The following is an 18,569-nucleotide window of genomic DNA, read 5'->3' on the forward strand; positions in this document are numbered from 1 at the left end:
GATGATGGGGTGGTAAATTGGATTAGTAAATATGCAGATGATACTAAGATAGGTGGCGTTGTGGATAATGAAGTCGGTTTTCAAAGCTTGCAGAGATTTAGGCCAGTTAGAAGAGTGGGCTGAAAGATAGCAGATGGAGTTTAATGCTGATAAGTGTGAGGTGCTACATTTTGGTAGGAATAATCAAAATAGGACATACATGGTAAATGGTAGGACATTGAAGAATGCAGTAGAACAGAGTGATCTAGGAATAATGGTGCATAGTTCCATGAAGGTGGAATCTCATGTGGATAGGGTGGTGAAGAAAGCTTTTGATATGTTGGCCTTTATAAATCAGAGCATTGAGTAAAGGAGTTGGGATGTAATGTTAAAATTGTACAAGGCATTGGTAAGGCCAAATTTAGAGCATTGTGTGCAGTTCTAGTCACCGAATTATAGGAAAGATGTCAACAAAACAGAGAGAATACAGAGGAGATTTACTCGAATGTTACCTGGGTTTCAGCACCTAAGTTACAGAGAAAGGTTGAGTAAGTTAGGTGATTATTCTTTGGACCATAGAAATTTGAGTGGGGACTTGATAGAGGTGTTTAAAATTATGAGGGGGATAGATAGAGTTGACGTGGATAGGCTTTTTCCATTGAGAGTAGGGGAGATTCAAACAAGAGGACATGAGTTGAGAGTTAGGGGGCAAAAGTCTAGGGGTAACACGAAGGGGAACTTTACTGAGAGAGTGATAGCTGTGTGGAACGAGCTTCCAGTAGAAGTGGTAGAGGCAGGTTCAATATTGTCATTAAAAAAAAAAAATTGGATAGGTATATGGACAGGAAAGGAATGGAGGGTTATGGGTTGAATGCAGGCCAGTGGGACTAGGCAAGAGTAAGCATTCGGCACGGACTAGAAGGGCCAAGGTGGCCTGTTTCCGTGCTGTAATTGTTATATGGTTATATAGTTATATTATAGCTCTCCTAGTGTACATAAATCCTGCCTCTCAGGATCTTCTCCATCAACTTACCAATCACTCAGGTAATACTCACCGGTGCATAATTTACTGGGCTATCTCTACTCCTCTTCTTAAATAAGAGAACAACATCTGCAGCACTCCAATCCTCTGGAACCTCTCCCCTCCCCATTGATGATGCAGAGATCATTACTAGAGGTTCAACAATCTCCTCCCTCACCTCCCACAGTAGCCTGGGGTGCATCTCATCCAGTTCTGGTGACTTATCCAACTTGATGCTTTCGAAAAGCTCCAGCACATCCTCTTGCTTAACACCTACACGCTCAAGCTTTTCAGTCTGCTGCAAGGCATCACTACAATCACCAAGATCCTTTTCCATAGTGAACACTGAAGTGAAGTATTCATTAAGTACCTCTGCTATTTCCTCTGGTTCTATACACACTTCCACTGTCACACTTGATAAGTCCTGTTCTTTCACGTCTTATCCTCTTGCTCTTCAGATACTTGTAAAATGCCTTGGGTTTTCCTTAATCCTGCCCGCCAAGGCCTTCTCATGGCCCCTTCTGGCTCTCCTGATTTCCTTCTAAGCTCCTTCCTGTTAGCCTTATAATCTTCTAGATCTCTAACATTACCTAGCTCTCTGAACCTTTTGTAAGCTTTTTTTTTCTTCTTGACTAGATTTATTACAGCCTTTGTACAGCACGGTTCCTGTACCCGACCATAACTATCCTGTATCATTGGAATGTACCTATGCAAAACTCCACACAAATATCCCCTGAACATTTGCCACATTTCTCCCATACATTTCCCTGAGAATATTTGTTCTCAATTTAAGCTTCCAATTTCCTACCTGATAGCCTTCTATTTCCCCTTACTCCAATTAAATGCTTTTCTAACTTGTCTGTTCCTATCTCTCTCCAGTGCTATTGTAAAGGAGATAGAATTGTAATCACTATCTCCAAAATGCTCTCCCACTGAGAGATCTGACACCTGACCAGGTTAATTTCCCAATACCAAATCAAGTACAGCCTCTCCTCTTGTAGGCTTATCTACATACTGTGTCAAGAAACCTTCCTGAATACACCTAATGAACTCCACCCCATCTATACCCCTCACTCTAAGGAGATGGCAATTAATATTTGGAAAATTAAAATCTCCCTTCACGACAACTCTTATTATTACGCCTTTCCAGGTCCTGTTTCCCTATCTGCTTCTCGATATCCCTGTTACTAATAGGGGGCCTATAAAAACACCCAGTAAAGTTATTGACCCCCTTCCTGTTCCTAACCTCCACTCACAGAGACTCTGTAGACAATCCTTCCATGGCGTCCACCTTTTCTGCAGCTGTGACACTACCTCTGATCAACAGTGCCGTGCCCCCACCTCTTTTGCCTCCCTCTGTGTCCTTTCTGAAGCATCTAAAACCAGGCACTTGAAGTACATTGTTGTACATTGATTTCAGTTCAGTGTTCAATACCATCATCCGCAGAGACTAGTGGAGAAACTGTCGCTGCTTTGCCTTAACACTGCCATGTGTCGCTGGATTCTGGATTTCTTGACAGAGAGACCACAGTCAGTCAGTGTTGGCAGGAATATCTCTGACTCCATCACACTGAGCACTGGATCCCCACAAGTCTGTGTGCTCAGCCCACTGCTGTTTACGCTGCTAACACATGACTGTGCAGCCAGATTCAAGGGGAGCCTGATCATTAAATTTGCTGATGATATCACAGTGGTGGGGCTCATCAGCAAAAATGATGAAACAATGTACAGGAAGGAGGTCAAACACCTAGAGAGCTGGTGCAGTGATGACAACTTGATGCTTAATGTCACCAAAACCAAGGAGATGATCGTCGATTTCAGACGGTCTCAGCCTGAGCACACACCCCTCAGCATCAGCGGCTCCACAGTGGAGAGAGTGGAAAACATCAAGTTCCTTGGGGTGCAGATCTCAGACAATCTCACCTGGTCCAGGAACACCACTGGGGTTATGAATTGGGCCCAGCAGAGATTGCACTTTCTTAAACAAGTATCACTCCCCACTAACATCTTAACTACATTGAGGCGTGGTTGGAAGTGTGCTGACCTTTTGCATCACAACCTGGTACTCCAGCTGCAGTGCTGCCGACAAAAAAGCCTTGCAGAGGGTGGTTAGGGGAGCAGAGAAGGTTATTGGGGTCTCCCTACCTTTTGTCCAAGACCTCTTTCAGAGTTGATGCCTCCAGAAGACACGGTACATCATTAAAGACCCCTCACACCCTCTCCATAAACTGTTTGTTCTTCTGCCATCAGGCAAATGTTACAGGAGCATCAAAACAAAAACCACAAGGCTACTAAACAGCTTTGTCCCACAGGCAGTCAGACTGCTAAAGAGCTGCTCTACCTGACTCTGCTTTGGACACTTATAACTTGATTTTAACTGACATGTGGCTGTTGTGCTTTACTCTTTATTGTTGTGTTTACTATTTGTTGCGTTTGTTATGTTATGACTGCACTTGCCCCTGGGAAACACTGTCTCATTCTGCCCTGCAGAGCTGATGTACGGTTAGAATGACAATAAAGTTTTTGAATCTTGAATCTTAACCAATCCTGTCCCTAAACCATCTAAGTCTCTGTAATGGCCACCACATCATATCTCCAAGTACTGGTCCACACTCTAAATTCATCTGCTTTGTTTACAATACTCCTTGCATTAAAATAGACACATCTGAAACCGTCGGTCTGTGCGCATCCCTTCTCTGTCACCTGCTAACCCTCCCTCACATATTTTCTCCAAAATTTCTCTATTTGTGAACCAACCGCCTCTTCCTCAGTCTCTTCAGTTCGATTCCCAACCCCCAACAAATCTAGTTTAAACTCTCCCCAGTAGCCTTAGCAAATCTCCCCACCAGCATATTGGCCCCCCTGGGATGTGTGCAACCCATCCTTTTTGTACAGATCACACCTGCCCCAAAAGAGGTCCCAATGATCCAGAAATCTGACCCCCTGCCCCCTGCTCCAATCCCTCAGCCACTCATTTATCCTCCACCTCAATCTATTCCTATACTCACTGTTGCGTGGCGCAGGCAGTAATCTCAACTTTCTTCCTAACTCCCTATAGTCTTTTTAAAGGACCTCTTCCCTTTTCCCATCAATGTCATTGGTACCAATATGTACCACGACCTCTGGCTGTTCTCCCTCCCACTGCAGGATATCTTTGATGCGATCTGAAACATCCCGGACCCTGGCACCTGGGAGGCAAACTACCATCCGAGTTTCTTTCCTGTGTCCACAGAATCGCCTGCCTGACCCCCTAACTATAGAGTCCCCTATTACTATTGCCTTCCTCTTCCTTCCCCTACCCTTCTGAGCCACAGGGCCAGACTCTGTGCCAGAGGCATGGCCACTGCCACTTCCCCTAGGTAGGCTGTCTCTCTCTCCCCCCCCCCCCCCCCCCCCCAACAGTACTCAAGCAGGAGTACTTACTGTTCGGGGGACAGCCACAGGAGTACTCTCTAGTACCTGACTCTTCCCCTTCCCTCTCCTGACTATTACCCACTTGTCTGCCTCCTGTGGCCCTGGTGTGACCACCTGCCTATAACTCCTCTCTATCACTTCCTCACTCACCCTGACCAGATGAAGGTCATCGAGCTGCATCTCCAGTTCCCTAACTCGGTCCCTTAGGAGCTGCAGCTCGACACACTGGGTGCAGATATGGCGGTCCGGGAGGCTGGGAGTCTCAAGGAACTCCCACATCTGACACTGACCACAGAACACCGGCCTCACGCACATACCTCCTTTCCACAATTAACACAGGAAAACCTACCTCGCCTCGTCCCATTGCCACCTAAGCCCGTTGAGCCAAAATCCTACCACTCTGCTGCCTCTCACTCTGCTCCCTCCCACTCTGCTCCCTCCCACTCTGCTCCCTCCCACTCTGCTCCCTCCCACTCTGCTCCATCTCACTCTGCTGCCTCTCATTCTGCTCCCACTCACTCTGCTCCATCTCACTCTGCTCCATCTCACTCTGCTGCCTCTCACTCTGCTCCCTCTCACTCTGCTCCCTCTCACTCTGCTGCCTCTCACTCTGCTCCCTCTCACTCTGCTCCCTCTCACTCTGCTGCCTCTCACTCTGCTCCATCTCACTCTGCTCCCTCCCACTCTGCTCCCTCCCACTCTGCTCCCTCCCACTCTGCTCCCTCCCACTCTGCTCCCTCTCACTCTGCTCCCTCTCACTCTGCTCCCTCTCACTCTGCTCCCTCTCACTCTGCTCCTTCCTACTCTGCTGCCTCTCACTCTGCTGCCTCTACTCTGCTGCCTCTCACTCTGCTCCCTCTCACTCTGTTGCCTCTCACTCTGCTCCCTCTCACTCTGCTGCCTCTCTCTCTGCTCCCTCTCACTCTGCTCCCTCTCACTCTGCTCCCTCTCACTCTGCTGCCTCTCACTCTGCTCCCTCCCACTCTGCTCCCTCCCACTCTGCTGCCTCCCACTCTGCTGCCTCTCACTCTGCTCCCTCTCACTCTGCTCCCTCTCACTCTGCTCCCTCTCACTCTGCTCCCTCTCACTCTGCTGCCTCTCACTCTGCTCCCTCTCACTCTGCTCCCTCTCACTCTGCTGCCTCTACTCTGCTGCCTCTCACTCTGCTCCCTCTCACTCTGCTCCCTCCCACTCTGCTCCCTCCCACTCTGCTCCCTCCCACTCTGCTCCCTCCCACTCTGCTCCATCTCACTCTGCTGCCTCTCATTCTGCTCCCACTCACTCTGCTCCATCTCACTCTGCTCCATCTCACTCTGCTGCCTCTCACTCTGCTCCCTCTCACTCTGCTGCCTCTCACTCTGCTGCCTCTCACTCTGCTGCCTCCCACTCTGCTGCCTCCCACTCTGCTGCCTCCCACTCTGCTCCCTCTCTCTCTGCTCCCTCTCTCTCTGCTCCCTCTCACTCTGCTCCCTCTCACTCTGCTCCCTCTCACTCTGCTCCCTCTCACTCTGCTCCCTCTCACTCTGCTCCCTCCCACTCTGCTCCCTCCCACTCTGCTCCCTCTCACTCTGCTCCCTCTCACTCTGCTCCCTCTCACTCTGCTCCCTCTCACTCTGCTCCTTCCTACTCTGCTGCCTCTCACTCTGCTGCCTCTACTCTGCTGCCTCTCACTCTGCTCCCTCTCACTCTGTTGCCTCTCACTCTGCTCCCTCTCACTCTGCTGCCTCTCACTCTGCTGCCTCTCACTCTGCTGCCTCTCACTCTGCTCCCTCTCACTCTGCTCTCTCTCACTCTGCTCCCTCTCACTCTGCTGCCTCTCACTCTGCTACCTCTCACTCTGCTGCCCGCTCCGACCGCTGCCTGCTGGATATAGCGGTCTTCTTTTTAAACTTTTCCTGCTCTACTGGCTGATGTCACGTGCCCACGCAGTCTTGTCTTTCATATACCCCAAGTAGTAAAATGCCTTTGCTTTGGAAATCCTTAGCAGTTCCACTTGCAGCCTTCTTGCTCCGAATCTTTCCTTCCCTCCACTTTCTGCTTTACAGGGGTCACTCTCCAAGCGACTTCCTTGTCCATTCGTCCCTCCCCATTGATCTCCCTCCTGGCACTCCACTGTCTTGATGAGGCCACAGTCAGGTTGGACTGTCAGGTCACCTATATTCCTTGGTAGCCTCCAACCTGATGACATGATCATCGATTTCTCGAACTCCGGTAATGTCCCCCTCCCTTCACCATTCCCCATTCCGTTTTCCTTCTCTCACCTTATCTCCTTACCTGCCCATAATGTCCCTCTGGGGTTCCTCTCTCTTTTCTTTCTTCCACAGTCTCTTGTCCTCTCCTTTCAAACAATTGATGGAAAAAAGTACAGTCGATGTTTCGGGCTGATATGCCTATTGATATGCCGACTTTATAAAGCACTGGTGAGGCCTCACTTAGAGTACTGTATTGAGAGCAGTTTTGGGCCCCTTAGAAAGGATGTGCTGAAACTGAGACAGTTTAAAGGAGGTTCACAAAAATGATTCCCAGATTAAACAGTTTGTCACATGAAGAGCGTTTGGGGGCTGTGGGCTTGTATTCACTGGAATTCAGAAGAATGAGGGGTGAACTCATTGAAACCTACCAAATATTGAAAGGCCTCAATAGAGTGGATTTGGAGAGGATGTTTCCTATGGTGGGAGAGTCTTAGAATAGAGGACAATTTCAAAATAGAGGGACATCCTTTTAGAATGGAGATGAGGAGAAATTTCTTTAGCCAGAGGGTGGTGAATCTGTGGAATTCTTTGCCACTGTATGTGTAGTTAAGGCAGAGTTTGATTGATTCTTGATTGGTCAGGGTATGAAGGGATACAGGCAGAATCCAAGAGATTGGGGCTGAGAGGGAAATTGGATCAGCCATGGTGAAATGGCAGACTAGACTCAATGGGCCAAATGGTCTGATTTTGCTCCAATATCTTATGGTCTTATTCCCTAATGTCAGATCAAATATCACACATTCTCTCATTGGAACTTCTATGTACTGATTAAGGAAACTTTCCTGAAAGCATTTGACAAACTCTAACACATCTAGTCCTTTTACAGTCAATATGTGGAAAGTTAAAGTCACCTGCTATAACAACCTTGTGTTTCTTGCAACAGTCTGTGATCTGACTACAAATTTGTTGGCTGGCCTTTAATACAGCCCCATTAACGTGGTCATATCTTTCTTATTTTTGAGTTCCACTTATAACGCTTCACTAGTCGAGTTCTACAGTGTGCCCTGAGTGGGACCCGCGGTGACCTTTTCCTTGACTGGTGACACCACCCCTCCTCCTTTAATCCCTCCTGTTCTGTCGCGTCTAAAACAACACATCCTTGGGTTGTGTTGGTTGTTAATGGAAATTACACTTTCACTGCACATGATAAATTAATGAATCTGAATCCGAATCTCTGTCTTGGTGGTTAAAGTAATTTATCTCATTATCAATCTTTCCAACTTTGTGTCATTCACTTCCCCTTTCTCATCCGAACTAGCTGTTTTTAACAGTCTGTGACCTTTGGCTGAGCAATATTCTCTCTCTGTTAGTACAACTCCACCTGGGCATTTTCATCAGTCCAGCTATAAACATTCCAGGCAGAGTTACACAGCACAGGAACAGGCCTTCAGCCCATCTCAATCATGCCAACTGTATTACCCTGTGATCTGTGAACAGGCCCTTCAGCCCATCTCAATCATGCCAACTGTATTACCCTGTGATTTGTGAACAGGCCCTTCAGCCCATCTCAATCATGCTAACTGTATTGCCCTGTGATCTGGTCACATCTGCCTGTATTTTGGCCTATAGCCCTCTAAATCTCTCATCCATCTATTAACCAGCTGCCTTGTAGACCAGTCCTTTCCTTCTGCATAAGTATTTTGAAATTAACTGAATTATAATTGCTGGTCCCAAAGTGTTCCCCCACTGACAACTCAGTCACTGAGGTGTGCGATGGAGCAGAGGGACTTAAGGGGGCACAGATCATTGCAAGTGCTTCACAGATGGACAGGGTGGTGTAAAAGCTGTTCAGCACACTATCCTTCTTCAGAGGTTGCAGGTGTAGATCTTGTTCATGACGCCACATTTAGAAAATTGTTTATGGTTTTGCTCAGCTCGTTATAGGAAAGACCATGACATAGGAGCAGAATTAGGTTATTTGGCCCGTTGAGTCTGCTCCACCATTCAATCATGGCTGATGCTTCTTTTCCCTGTAACCTTTGGTACCATGTCCAATTAATAACCTATCAAGCTCTTCCTTAAAAACACTTAACAACATGGACTCCACAGCTGCATGTGGCAACAAATTTACCACCCATTGGCTAAAGAAATTTCTCTACATCTCTGTTTTGAAAGGACATCCCTCTACCTGAGGCTGTGCCCTCTTGTCCTAGACTCTCCCACCAGGGAAACATACTTTCCACATCTACTCGGTCTAGTTCTTTCAACATTCAAAAGGTTTCAAAGAGATCCCCCTCATCCTTCTAAATTTCAATGGGTACAGACCCAGAACCATCAAATGTTCCTTGTATGATAACCCTTTCATTCCTGGAATCATCCTTGTGAGCCTCCACTAAAACCTCTCCAATGCCAGCACATCTCTTTGATGAGGAGCCCAAAACTGTTCACAATACTCAAGTTGAGGTGTCACCAGTACTATAAAGCCCCAGCATCACATCCCTGCTCTTGTATTCTAGACCCCTTGAAATGAATGCTAAGATGGCATTTGCCTTCCTCACCACCAACTCTATCTGCAAGTTAACCTTTAGTGTGTTCTGCACAAGGACTCCAAGTCCCTTTCCATCTCAGATTTTTGGATTTTCTCCCCATTTAGAAAATAGTTTGCATATTTATTTCTACTATCAAACTGCATGACCATGTCAAAGGCCTTGTATTTCATTCGCCACTTTCTTACCCATTCTCCTAATCTGCCTAAGTCATTCTGCATCCTACCTGTTTCCTCAACACTACCTGCCCCTCCACCAATCTCCATATCATCCGCAAACTTGGCAACAAAGCCATCTATTCCATCATCTAAATCATTTATATGCAGCATGAAAAGAAGTGGTCCAAACTCCAAACCCACTAGTCACTGGTAGCCAACCAAAAAAGGATCCTTTTATTCTTACGCACTGACTCCGACCAATCAGCCAATGCTCTAACCATGTTAGTAACTTTCCTGTAATACCTAGTGGGGAAGGATTCTTAACTTAGTAAGCAGCCTCATGTGTGGCACCTTATCAAAGGCCTTCTGAGAGTCCAAACATATGACATCTACTGAATCCCCTTTATCCATCCTACTTGTAATGTCTTCAAAGAATTCTAAAATTTGTCAGGCAGGATTTTCCCTTGAGGAAACCATGCTGACTTTGTTCTATCTAGTACTATGTCTCCAAGTACTCCATCACCTCATCCTTAACAATTGACGCTAACATCTTCCCAACCACTGAGGTTAGTCTAACTGGTCTATAATTTCCTTTCACTGCCTTCCCCTTTTCTTAAAGAGTGGAGTGACATTTGCAATTTTCCAGTCCTTTGGCACCATGCCAGAGTTCAGTGATTTTTGAAAGATCATTACTAATACCGCCACAATTTCTACCACTGCCTCTTACCCTACCCTTAGGGTGCAGTTCATCTGATCCGGGTGACATGGACCTCTCAGTCTTTCAGCTTTTTGAGCACCTTCTCCCTTGTAATAGTAACTGCACCCACTTCTCTTCCCTCACACCCTTCAACATTTGCACTTTGGTAGAAGAAATAAACGTTCAGACTATTTTCTAAACAGGGAGAAAATGTAAAAATCTGAGAGATAAAGGGATTTGGGAGTCCTTATGCAGAACATTTTCAAGAGTAACTTGCAGGTTGAATCAGTGGTTAGGAAGGCAAATGTTAGCATTCATTTCAAGAGGTCCCAGAGTACAAGAGCAGGGATGTGATGCTGAGACTTTATAAGGCACTGGTAAGGCCTCACCTTGAACAGTTTTGGACTCCTTATCTAAGAAAAGATGTGCTGGCATTGGGGAGGGTTTCAAGGAGTTTCCAAGGATGATTCTGGGAATGAAGAGGTTATCATATAGAAACATAGAAATAAAGGCCCTTCAGCCCACAATGCTGTGCCGAACATGTACTTACTTTAGAAATTACCTAGGGTTACCCATAGCCTTCTGCTTTTCTAAGCTTCGTGTACCTATCCAGGAGTCTCTTAAAAGACCCTATCGTATCTGCCTTCACCACTGTCATCGGCAGCCCATTCCATGCAGTCACCACTCTCTGCATAAAAAAAACTTGCCCCTGACATCTATGAGGAAAATTTGCTAGCTCTGGGTCTGTACTCGCTGGAATTTAGATGCATGAGGGGGAATCTCATTGAAATCTTTGGAATGTTGGAAAGCCTAGAGAGAGTAAATGTGGAAAGGTTGTTTCCCATATAGGGGGAGTCTTGAACCAGAGGGCATAGCCTCAGGATAGAGGGGTGTCCTTTTAAAACAGAGATATGGAGAAATTTCTTCTGCCAGTGGGCGGTATATTTGTGGAGTTTGTTACCACAGGTAGCTGTGGAGGCCAGATCTTTTGGGTGTATTTAAGGCAGAAATTGATAGTTTCTTGACTGGACATGGCATCAAAGGTTATGGGAAGAAGCCAGGGAGTGGGACTGAGGAGGGGATTAAAAAAAATCAGACATGATTGAATGATGGAGCAGAAACGATGGGCCAAATGGCCTAATTCTGTTCCGATGTCTTACGGTATTATGAAATTGATGGGTTTCTAGTAAATGATGCAAAGATAGATGGAGCAGCAGGTATTGTTGATGTGAGAGAGTTCAGAAGGACTTTGACAGATTAGGAGAATGGACAAAGTGGCATATGGAATGCAGTGTCAGGAAGTGTATGGTCATGTAATTTAGTAGAAGAAGTCAAAGGCTAGACTATTTTCTCAATGGAGAGAAAATTCAAAAGTCTGAGGTTCAAAGAGACTTGCAAGACCTTATGCAGGATTCCCTAGAGTTAATTTGCAGGTTGCTTTGGTGGTGAGGAAGGCAAATGAAATGTTAGCTTTCATTTCAAGAGGACTGGAATATAAAGGCAAGGATGTAATGGTGAAGCATAATAAAGCAATGGTCAGGCATCTCTTGCAGTATTGTGAGCAGTTTTGGGCTCCTTATCTAAGAAAGGATGTGCTGACATTGGACAGGGTTCAGGGCAGGTTCATAAAAATGATTCCGGGATTGAAAGGCCTATCAAATGAGGAGAATTTTATAGCTTTCAGCCTTTACTCACTGGAGTTCAGGAGAATGATAGGCCTTACCGAGAGCCCTCTATTTTACTCAGCTCTGTGTATCTAACTAAAACCCTCTTAAAAGACCTTATCGTATTCGCCTCCACCACTGTTGCCAGCAGCCCATTCCACACAAAATGCTGGTGGAACACAGCAGGCCAGGCAGCATCTATAAGGAGAAGCACTGTCGACGTTTCGGGCCGAGACCCTTCGTCAGGACTAACTGAAAGGAAAGATAGTAAGAGATTTGAAAGTAGTGGGGGGAGGGGGAAATGCGAAATGATAGGAGAAGACCGGAGGGGGTGGGATGAAGCTAAGAGCTGGAAAGGTGATTGGCGAAAGTGATACAGAGCTGGAGAAGGGATAGGATCATGGGACGGGAGGCCTCAGGAGAAAGAAAGGGGGAGGGGGGAAGCAGAGGGAGATGGAGAACAGGCAAACAACTAAATACATCAGGGATGGGGTAAGAAGGGGAGGAGGGGTATAAATGGAAGTTAGAGAAGTCAATGTTCATGTCATCAGGTTGGAGGCTACCCAGCCGGTATATAAGGTGTTGTTCCTCCAACCTGAGTTTGGATTCATTTTGACAGTAGAGGAGGCCATGGATAGACATATCAGAATGGGAATGGGACGTGGAATTAAAATGTGTGGCTACTGGGAGATCCTGCTTTCTCTGGCGGACCGAGCATAGGTGTTCAACGAAATGGTCTCCCAGTCTGCGTCGGGTCTCACCAATATATAAAAGACCACACCGGGAGCACCGGACGCAGTATACCACACCAGCCGACTCACAGGTGAAGTGTCGCCTCACCTGGAAGGACTGTCTGGGGCCCTGAATGGTGGTGAGGGAGGAAGTGTAAGGGCAGGTGTAGCACTTGTTCCGCTTACAAGGAACAAGTTCCTCTTGTTCCTCTTGTGGCAACCATTTCAGCCCTGGAAAAAAGCCTCTGACTATCCACATGATCAATGCCTCTCATCATCTTGTACACCTCTATCAGGTCACCTCTCATCCTCTGTCACTCCAAGAAGAAAAGGCTGAGTTCACTCAACCTATTCTCATAAGGCATGCTCCCCAATTCAAGCAACATCCTTGTAAATCTCCTCTGCATCCTTTCTTTGGCTTCAACATCTTTCCTGTAGTGAGGCGATCAGAACTGAGCACAGTACTCCAAGTGAGGTCTGATCAGGGTCCTATATAGCTGCAACGTTACCACTCGGCTTCTAAATTCAATTCCATGATTGATGAAGGCTAGTACACCTCTGATCCTCTGCACTGCCAAGAGTCTTACCATTAATACTATATTCTGCTATCATATTTGACCTACCAAAATGAACCACTTCACACTTATCTGGATTGAACTCCATCTGCCACTTCTCAGCCTAGTTTTGCATCCTATCAATGTCCCGCTGTAACCTCTGACAGCCCTCCACACTATCCACAACACCTCTAACCTTTGTGTCATCAGCAAACTTACTAACCGATCCTTCCAATTCCTCATCCAGGTCAGTTATAAAAATCACGAAAAGTAAGGGTCGCAGAACAGATCCCTGAGGGACTTTGCTGGTTACCGACCTTCATGCAGAATGTGACCCACCTACAACCACTCTTTGTCTTCTGTGGGCAAGCCAGTTCTGGATCCACAAAGCAATGTCCCTTTGGATCCCATGCCTCCTTACTTTCTCAATAAGCCTTGTATGAGGTACCTTATCTAATGTCTTTCTTAAATCCATATACATCTACTGCTCTTCCTTCATCAATGTGTTTAGTCACATCCTCAAAAAATTCAATGAGGCTCAGAAGGCATGACCTGCCCTTGATAAAGCCATGCTGACTATTCCTAATCATATTATACCTCTCCAAATGTTCATAAATCCTGCCTCTCAGGATCTTCTCCATCAACTTACCAACCACTGAAGTAAGACTCACTGGTCTATAATTTCCTGGGCTATCTCTACTCCCTTTCTTGAATAAAGGAACAGCATCTGCAATCCTCCAATTCTCGGGAACCTCTCCTGTCTCCGTTGATGATGCAAAGAACATCGCCAGAGGCTCAGCAATCTTCTCCCTCGCCTCCCACAGTAGCCTGGGGTACATTTTGTCAGGTCTCAGCGACTTGTCTAACTTGATGCTTTCCAAAAGCTCCAGCACATCCTCTTTCTTAATATCTACATGCTCAAGCTTTCAGTCAGCTGTAAGTCATCCCTACAATCACCAAGATCCTTTTCCATAGTGAATACTGAAATAAAGTATTCATTAAGTACCTCTGCTATTTCCTCTGGTTCCATACACACTTTCCCACTGTCACACTTGATAGGTCCTATTCTTTCATGTCTTATCCTCTTGCTTTTCACATGCTTGTAGAATGCCTTGGGATTTTCCTTAATTCTCCCCGCCATGGCCCCTTCTGGCTCTCCTAATTTCCTTCTTAAACTTCTCCTTAGTAGCCTTATAATCTTCTAGATCTCTAACATTACTTAGCTCTCTGAATCTTTTGTAAGCTTTTCTTCTTGACTAGATTTATTACAGCCTTTGTATACCACGGTTTCTGTACCCTACCATAATTTCCCTGTCTCACTGGAACGTACCTATACAGAGCTCTACACAAATATTCCCTGAACATTTGCCACATTTCTTCCATACTTTTCCCTGAGAACATCTGTTTCCAGTTTAAGCCTCCAATTTCCTGACTGATAGCCTCAGAATTTTACAATATATAGGAGCAGAATTAGGCTGTTTAGCCCATCAAGTCTACTCTGCCTCAATCTCTTGCTTTTGCCCAGTAGCCCTTTATGACCTGACCAGTCAAGAATCTATCAACCTCTGCCTTAAATATATATATAAAGACAATGTCCACAGCTGCCTGTGGCAAAGAATTCCACAGATTCACCACTCTCTGGCTGAAGTAATTCCTCCTCATCTCTGTTTTTAAAAGGATGCCCCTCAATTCTGAGTCTGTGTCCTCTGGTTTTAGACTCTCCCACCACAGGAGACATTCCCTCTGAATGAACTCTGTCAAGTCCTTTCACCATTTAATAATTTTCACTGAGGTCACCCCTCATTCTTCTGAATTCCAGTGAATACACTCTTTGTGCCATCAAACGCTCTTCAGTTGACAAGCCATTCAATCCTGGAGTTGTTTATGTGAAACTGCTTTGAACCCTCTCCAGTTTCAGCAAATCCTTTCAAAGATAAGGGCCTGAAGTTGCTCACTATACTCCAAGTGAGGCCTCACCACTGCTTTATAAAGTTTCAACATCACATTCCTGCTTTTATATTCTAGTCTGCTTGAAATGAATGCTGATTTTCTATTTGCCGCCTTCACTACAGACTCAACTTGCAAATTAATCTTAAGGGGAATCCTGCACAAGGACTGCCAAGTCCTCTTACGCCTCAGTCTTTCGTGTTTTTCTTCATTTAGAAAATAGTCAATCCGTTTATTTCTTCTACCAAAGTGCATTATCATACTCTTCCATCTGCCATTTCTTTGCCTATTTTCCTCATCTGTCTACATCTTTCCATAGCCTCTCCTTCTTCTTCAAAGTCCACCTATCTTCATATCATCTGCAAACTTCGCAACATGGCCATCATCCAAATCATTGACATATAACATAAAATGAATTGGTCCCAACACAGACCCCATGGGACACCACTAATCACCAGCAGCCAACCAGAAAAGGCTCTATTTATTTGCACTCTTTGCCTCCTACCAATCAGCCACTATTTTATCCATGCTAGAAAACTTTTCTGTAAACCATGGGCTCATAGCTTGTTGAACAGCCTCGCGTGTGACACCTTGTCAAATGCCTTCTGAAAATCCAAGTACACAGCATCAACTGATTCTCCTTTGTCTATCTTGCTTGTTATTTCTTCAAAGAATTCCAACAGATTTTTCAGGCAAGATTTTCCCTTGAGGAAAGCCTGCTGACTATGACCTATTTTGTTATGTGCCTCCAGGTACCCTGAGACCTCATTGTTAATAATTGACTCCAACGTCTTCCAAACCACTGAGGTCAGACACATTGGCTTCTAGTTTCCTTTCTTCTGCCTCCCTCCCTTCTTGAAGTGTCAAGTGACATTTGCAATTTTCCAGTATTCTGGAAATGTTCCAAATCTACTGATTCTTGACTGATCATTACTAATGCATCCATGACCTCTTCAGCCACCTCTTTCAGAACTCTGGGGTGTACACTATCTGGGCCAGGTGACTTATTTGCCTTCAGACCTTTCAGTTTCCCAAGAAGCTACATTGTAGAAATGGTAACTTTACGCACTTCATGACCCCTGACATCTGGAACTTCCACCACACTGTTAGTGTCTTCCACAGTGAAGACTGATGCAAAATACTTATTCAGTTCATCCACCATTTCATTGTCCCCTATTAATACCTCTCTAGCATCATTTTCCAGTGGTCTGATAATCACTCTTGCCTCTCTTTTACACTTTAGGTATCTGAAGAAACTTTTGGTATCCTCTTTAATATTATTGGCTAGCTTACTTTTGTATTCCATCTTTACCTTCTTAATGACTTTTTTAGTTGCATTCTGTTAGTATTTAAAAGCTTTCCAATCCTCTAACTTCCCACTACTTTTTGCTCTATTATATGCCCTCACTTTGGCTTTCATGTTGGTTTTGACTTCTCTTGTTATCCAGAACCATCTTTGTACCATCTTTCCTGTAGAAATCTTTTTCCTCTTTGGGCTGTATAAATCCTGTGCTTCTGAATTGCTTCCAGAAACTTCATCTGTTACTGCTCTTCTATCATCCCTGCCTGTGTTCTTTTCCGGTCAATTTTGGCCACGTCCTCTCTCATGCCTCTGTAATTCTCTTTACTCTACTGTAATACTGATATATCTGACTTTAGCTTCTCCTTCTCAAGTTTTAGGGTGAATTTGATTACCTTGTGATCATTGCCACTAAGAATTATTTACCATAAGGTGTCTAATCAGTTCTGGTTCATTGCACATCACTCAATCCGGAGCAGCTGATCTCCTAGTGGGCTCAACCATGAGCTGCTCTAAAAAGCCATCTCGTAGGCATTCTAGTAATTCCCTGTCCTAGAATCCAGCACCAACCTGATTTTCCCAATCTGCCTGCATATTGAAGCCCCCATGACTTCTATAAAATTGCCAATTTGGCATACATTTTCTATCTCCCATTGTAATTTGCAGGCCACATCCTTGCTACTGTTTGGAAGTCTGGATACATCTCCCATCAGGGTCTTTTTACCCTTGCAGTTCCTTAGCTCGATCCACAATGATTCAACACCTTCTAACCCTATGTCACTTCCTTCTAATGATCTGATTTCATTTTTTTACCAACAGAGTAATGCTGGTTCCTCTGCCTTTCTGCATGTTCTTTTAATACAGTGTGTATCCCTGGACATTAAGCTCCCAGCTATAATCTTTCAGCCATGATTCTACAACAACATACCTGTCAATCTGCAACTCTGCTGCAATTTCATCTATTTTACTTTGTATTACTGCATGCATTCAAATACAACACTTTCAGTCCTGTATTCACCCTTTTTGATTTTGTTTGCCTTTTATGTTGCAACTCATCCTGCTGGGTGCAATTTTGCCTTATCACCAACCTCTCCCCACTACACATTGCCTCTGTTTGTAAACCAGCTACCTCATATTCAGCGCTATCATCCGCCTTTCCAATGATGCTTCTTGCATTGAAATATACACAGCTCAGGACACTAGTCGCACCATGCTTAACCTTTTGAATCCTAACTTTGCCTGAGGTCTTACCAATATCTGCCTCCACAGTGTCTCCACTAACTGTTCTGGCACTCTGGTTCCAATCCCCCTGCAACTCTATTTTAAACCCCACCGTACAGCATTAATAAACCTTCCTGCTAGGATATTAGTCCCCCTCCAGTTCAGGTGCAAACCATCCCTTCTGTACAGGTCCCAGATTCCCTGGAATAAAGCACAATGATCCAAAGAACTTATGCCCTCCCTCCCACCCCAACTGCTTAGCGAAGTATTAAACTGTATAATCTTCCTCATTCAGGCCACATTAGCACATTGCATAGGAAGCAATCCTGAGTTCACAACTCTGAAAGTCCTGCCCTTCAACTTAGCACCTAGGTCCCTGATCTCCCTGTGTAGAAACACGTCACTTGTCCTACCCATGGCATCGGTACCTGTATGGACCACAACCTCTGGCTTTTCAGCCTCCCACTTAAGAATGCTGAGGACTCGATCCGAGACATCCTGGGAAGCAACATACCATCCAGGATCTCATTCTTGCTCACAGAACCTCCTATTCATTCCCTTAACTAGTGAATCCACCATCACCACAGCATGCCTCTTCTCTCCTCTTCTGTTTTGAGTCACACAGGCAGACTCAGTTCCAGAGACTCAATCACTGTGACTTTCCTCTGTTAGGTTATACCTCCAAAAGTATCCAAATTGGTATACCTGTTGTTGAAGGGACTGGCCACAGGAGTACCCCTGTGGTGGGTGAGTCTAAGACCAGAGGACAACAGGCTCAGAATAGAGGGGCGTCCATTTAGAATGGAGATGAGGAGGATTTTGTTTTGCCAGAGAAATGAATCTGTGGAATTCATTGCCATCGGGGAGAAGGCAGGAAATTGGGGCTGAGTGGGAAATAGATCAGCCATGATGAAATGGCAGAGCAGACTCAGTGGGCCAAATGGTGTAATTCTGCTCTTATACCTTATGCTCGTATGGTATAGCTTCTCCTCTTGGACTGCCTGCATACTGATTTAAGAAACCTTTCTGGACGCATCTAACAAATTAAATCTGTTGTGCTAAGGAGATCCCAGTCTACATCAGGGAAGTTGAAGTTATCCACAACAATCCTGAGTTTCACTTTCAACTTGGCTCACCATACCTGC

The 18,569-nt window shown here is 45.3% G+C and overlaps 1 protein-coding gene across 7 annotated transcripts in view; it reads left to right on the forward strand.

The window, feature by feature from the left end:
- Positions 1-18,569, forward strand: part of rtkna (rhotekin a) — a 184,570-nt gene that overhangs the window by 118,949 nt on the left and 47,052 nt on the right. The gene's annotated exons all lie outside the window — the stretch shown is intronic.

Source organism: Hemitrygon akajei, chromosome 4, assembly GCF_048418815.1.
Source record: "Hemitrygon akajei chromosome 4, sHemAka1.3, whole genome shotgun sequence".
NCBI lineage: Eukaryota > Metazoa > Chordata > Chondrichthyes > Myliobatiformes > Dasyatidae > Hemitrygon > Hemitrygon akajei.